Source organism: Berghia stephanieae, chromosome 3 (genome assembly GCF_034508935.2).
Source record: "Berghia stephanieae isolate SIO BIC M18660-M18661 chromosome 3, UCSD_Bste_1.3, whole genome shotgun sequence".
Classification (NCBI taxonomy): Eukaryota; Metazoa; Mollusca; class Gastropoda; order Nudibranchia; family Aeolidiidae; genus Berghia; species Berghia stephanieae.
In genome coordinates this window covers 53,258,020-53,263,019 of record NC_088362.1, presented here as the reverse complement: position 1 = coordinate 53,263,019, position 5,000 = coordinate 53,258,020, and the positions used below count along the sequence as shown (strand labels likewise).

General features: G+C 36.2%; 1 protein-coding gene across 1 annotated transcript in view; it reads left to right on the top strand.

Moving 5' to 3' along the window:
* LOC144968000 (moesin-like) overlaps nucleotides 1-5,000 on the top strand; it is an 88,485-nt gene that overhangs the window by 15,675 nt on the left and 67,810 nt on the right. The gene's annotated exons all lie outside the window — the stretch shown is intronic.

Genomic DNA, 5,000 nt, shown 5'->3' with positions numbered 1-5,000 from the left:
ACAATTTCATGTTTGCACACTCACGTTAAGTGGACACACCCCGTTAAGTGGACGTCCTGATAATGTTTTGATGTCAAAACCAGACTTCCCGCCAGTTTTTAGATCACCTGACAAATTTTTTCCAAGAAATGAGTTGGTCTTTGCAACGGAGCGATTTTGTCGTTTAGACACACAGCTCTATACACACCGCGAGTGTATGCCGAAAATTGCGGTGTCCCGATAACTGCTGAGTAAAGTTAAGTACGTGTGTATAGGCTGTGTGTATGAAATTGGACCTCGTTGTTTTCGTTTCTTAGACTCAAACTCAAAGATGGAGGACCGTAGCAGTAGTCCAGTATATGCGGTATAAACAATCTTACTTTAATATTTTATGTTTGAGGCCTACATTACAATTTCTACTGTAGTTTTACTGCATTTCTTAATTATTTGTTTTTCACTTGTCGTTCTTTCATATCTCTATACATAGAAATAATAAATAACTTTAACTAGCAGGTATTCCCGTTCTACGAAAGAAAACGAGGAGGGATAAGCAGCCATGGATAGATAGATAGATAGAGAGACAGACAGACAGACAGACAGACATACATACAGAAAGAAAGACATATAGATAGATAGATAGATAGATAGATAGATAGATAGATAGATAGATAGATAGAAAGATAGATAAACAGATAGAAAAACAGATATATTCATAGAAAAATAGAGATAGATAGACAGACCTACAGGAAGACAGATGGACGGACAGACAGATAGATAGATAGACAGACAGACAGGCAGATAGATAGATAGATAGATAGATAGATAGATAGATAGATAGATAGATAGATAGATAGATATATTTATTGATTGATTGATGGGAAGGGTCCAAGGCTTTTGAGAGAGAGAGAGAGAGAGAAATAGAGAGAGAGAGAGAGAGAGAGAGAGAGAACGTCTGTTGTACTGTAAGTAGGTTAGGAATTCGAAAATTTGAGATCACAGCCTGAAATAAAATAAATACATGAATATATAAATCAAAACGTACATTAGTAGTACCAAAACTATAATAACGATCGGGAGGACAAAGGGGTGATAGGAGGATTAATCAATCAACAGTTACACTCACCCTATTCACAACTAGATATACCAGAAAAAAAAGAAGAAGAAGAAATGAGTATATCCTTTGAACTCGGACCCCTCTATTTTGTTTTCTTGGATAAATCTCATTTCGTCTCATAGCTCTTATAAAAGATTGGAAACACAACCGGTACTGGAAGTTATTTGTGGAGGAGGTCGTCGTTTTTATGGCGACTCTGAATTTTTTCAAAAAATTACTTTTTAACTAATCAAATTGTGAAGAAACCAAACATTATTTTTTAATCATTTAGATACTACTCCCAGCCTTTCGTCGTTCCCAATCAACAATCCAGATATGACTGTTCTTGGTTAGTCAGTTTTTCAATCTATATAGAGCTATAGTGTTTGGGGCTTTGTTCCATTACAATAAGATAGTATATTATGAGAGTTCAATTATATGTACACGGTGTTCACCGATATATGCTTCCTGTCGTCTGTTCAGTTACAATAAGATAATCCACTCCGATTCACAATCCGATTTGTAACTCTTTTAATCTTCGCTTCCTTATCCATTTATTTCAATAATCTTTCTTGTTCTTGTTCTTCTAGTTTTTCTTGTTCTTATTTCTCTTCTTCTTCTCCACCTGTTGTAATTTATTCTTTCCTCGCATGATTTTTCGTCATATTCATTTTTTTCATCCTTCTTCATCTTCAGACATTGACTGCTTGTCAAACTGATCTAGATCTAGTCTTTGGAGAAATGCGAAAAGACTTACAGATTATGTTTTCGGATATTGATGACGATCCTAATGACAGTGATTATGTCCATGATTCTAGTGATTCAGTCTTTGACTCTTTCCCAGTTGGTCTTTTAGAAAAACCTGCCACTGTAACAGTTACAGACTCAAGATCACAGGAGTACACAGATTTATCAGGCTCTCAAGAAAATGTAGGCAACCAATTAACAGTGAACCAAAATAGAATTGAGGGATGTTATCTGCCAAACACAAGAGGAGATTCTAAAAAGCATTTCTGTGTTGTTTGTGGTAAACAGCAGGCAAAGTTAAAACGTCATCTTTTAGCACAACACAAGAATGAAAAATATATGGTGCCTTTACTTAATGCTACTTCCCTAACTAAAAAAGATGAACTTGCCAAACTTCGCAATGCTGGTGACCATGCACACAATATCAATACGCTGATGCAAGGAACAGGCATGGTGGTGGTCAAAAGAAGGAAAAAAACATTAACTCAAGTAAGCAACTTTGTGCCATGTTTGAGATGTATGGGTTGGGTCTCTAAGAAAGATCTTAGGAAGCATAAATGTGTAAACAAAGCTGAAAGTGTACCCCGGAAGCAATTGGTTAAACAAGGAAAGTTGCTTTTACCACAGGCATCTGACAACGATCTGTATAATGAAATAATGGTGTCTTTACGGAATGGCCCTATTTCAATCGTGGCCAAGAGCGATGAAACTATAAAACTTCTTGGCCTCAGAGAGACGACAAAGAACGGACATGACAAATATAGGCACGGGCATATTCGAAATAAATTAAGAGAATTGGCCCGCCTTTTGATTAAGCTCAGGAGTGCACCTAACTGTGAATCGTTGGGACTATCAGACTTCCTTCAACCTGAAAGATTCAAAGATGTCGTCTCAGCTGTAAGAGAGGTGGCAGCCTACTCATAAGACACAAATCAATATGGAATACCATCCCTTGCTCTAAAACTAGGACATAGTTTGGCGGACTGCTGTATTCTGTTGAAAGCTAAAGCTATTGAGACTGGAGATACAGTTATGAAAGAGAGAACAGGTGCATATTATCAGCTTCACACAAGTATGTGGAATCGGGAAATAACTTGCAATGCCGCAAGAAACCTACATGAAAAAAAGAAAAATACCACAAAGACTATTCCACTCACAGATGATGTGTCAAAGCTGTCGAAGTACCTCACGAGTGAAACTGAAAAGTTGACCATGGAAATGTTGGCGCCAAAAGGCATTGTCAAGGAAAAATGGAAAAGACTCGGTGTGATTACGCTAGTACGAATAATATTATTCAACAGAAGAAGGCAAAGGGAGGCTTCAAAGATGAAATTGTCTGACTACACCCAGGGAATAAATACCGACAAGCACAATGAGGACGTTCTTAAAGAGCTTAGCCCTTTTGAAAAAGAACTTTGTAGTGTAGAGTCTTATCACGGATCGAGATAATTGTTGAATGACTGTGACTTTCTATCTTTTGGTTTTAATGCAGTTTATGCCGAATTTGGCAGTGTGCTAGGTTAAAGCATGGTTGAATAAAATTTTGAATAAAATGTTGATTTATATGTTAATTTCCTTTATGATTATCATTGCTATGAAACATAAGCTATTTCTAATCTCTGCTATTGCTCATCTTAAAACAACAAACAAAATAAACAAAGACAACAAACAAACAAACAATCAAAAACAAAACAAAAAAACAATGGCGTCATATAGCGGAAACATTTATTCTTCAAAACGTACCACTATGATAATGTATGTAAAATAATGCAACCATAAGGAAAATAATGGTGAATTCGTTTCAGAATAAAGTTTAAAGATAGCTATCTTTTCAGTCCAAAGGCTATGAGACTTGTATTATTTAATGACTTAGTCACGAAATAACGATGTACCATCATTTTGTCCTGACATTAATAGGCAAATCATATTGTTTAGGTTCGATTCCAGAATGGAACCGATGAGAACATAAAAATACAATTTTCCAATGCACATAGATTTAAGAATCTAGATGCCCGGAGTACATTTCTACAAAGTCTGTTTTATGTTTGTTTTTCATGTTTTTGTGTAACATGCTTGAGGTTCAAAGGTCATGCGATGTCCACTTAGTGATACGTCCCAATAATGTATGAGTAAAATAATGTTGACATGAAAATTGAAGCAGAGGGCTGAAATTTGGCATATACCAATCTTTTCATGTCTAGGTGATACATTAAAAAAATCAGCCTGTTTGTGTTATTGGTTTTTGAGCTATGATACGTCCATACAATGTAGGATTTGGTGAGAGTCCTCTTAATGTGTCCGAGACACGTATGTGTGTGTGTGTGTGTGTGTGGTGTGTTTGTGTGGTTTGTGTATGTGTTTGTGTGATTGCTGTGTGCAATCTATCCCACCTATAGCTGAGAGCGATATGGAGCTGGCTGAGCATCATAATGTTATCTTTTGGATGTCACCCGGCTATCTAATGTCTAATGGCATTCCCTGGGATCTCCAAATATAGGCCTATATATCACGGTAACCCGTCCATAGGTGTTATGTGTGTTATCTACAAGTCCTTTCATCATTATCTACCGTGACTATATGGTACACATGTTCACCTATGTATATATTATTATGTATAAGTTCTTATACATTTTATAAATCTGACACAGCAAGCACAGTAACGACGGACGACCCGTGTTATAATATTATAACTATTTATTTATAATAGAATAGGTACTGTACGATGTGGAGCATCCATGGCAACACTGTGCTGTGTCAAATATACAAAATGAAATTTCGGTAAACCGGCCAATATTCTATTCTTGTGTGTGTGTGTGTGTGTGTGTGTGTGTGTGTGTGGATATATATTATATATATATATATATATATAATATATATATATATAATATATATATATATAGAGAGAGAGAGAGAGAGAGAGAGAGAGAGAGAGAGAGAGAGAGAGAGAGACGATTTGTATTTTCAATAGTCTGATGTCACGCCGCCAGGCAACGGCGGCCATCTTGGTTCTAAACAAAAAAAATTATTACTTTTTATTTTTCATGCTGGCGAGAACTTTTCATATGTCTTGTGACCAAATGTGTAAAAGTCAAAACATGATCAAATTTAGGGTTTTTTTTTCCTTTGGATACGCTTTATGCTCGCCGGAGAAATATTTCATACGGGCGTCCGCCATTGTTCC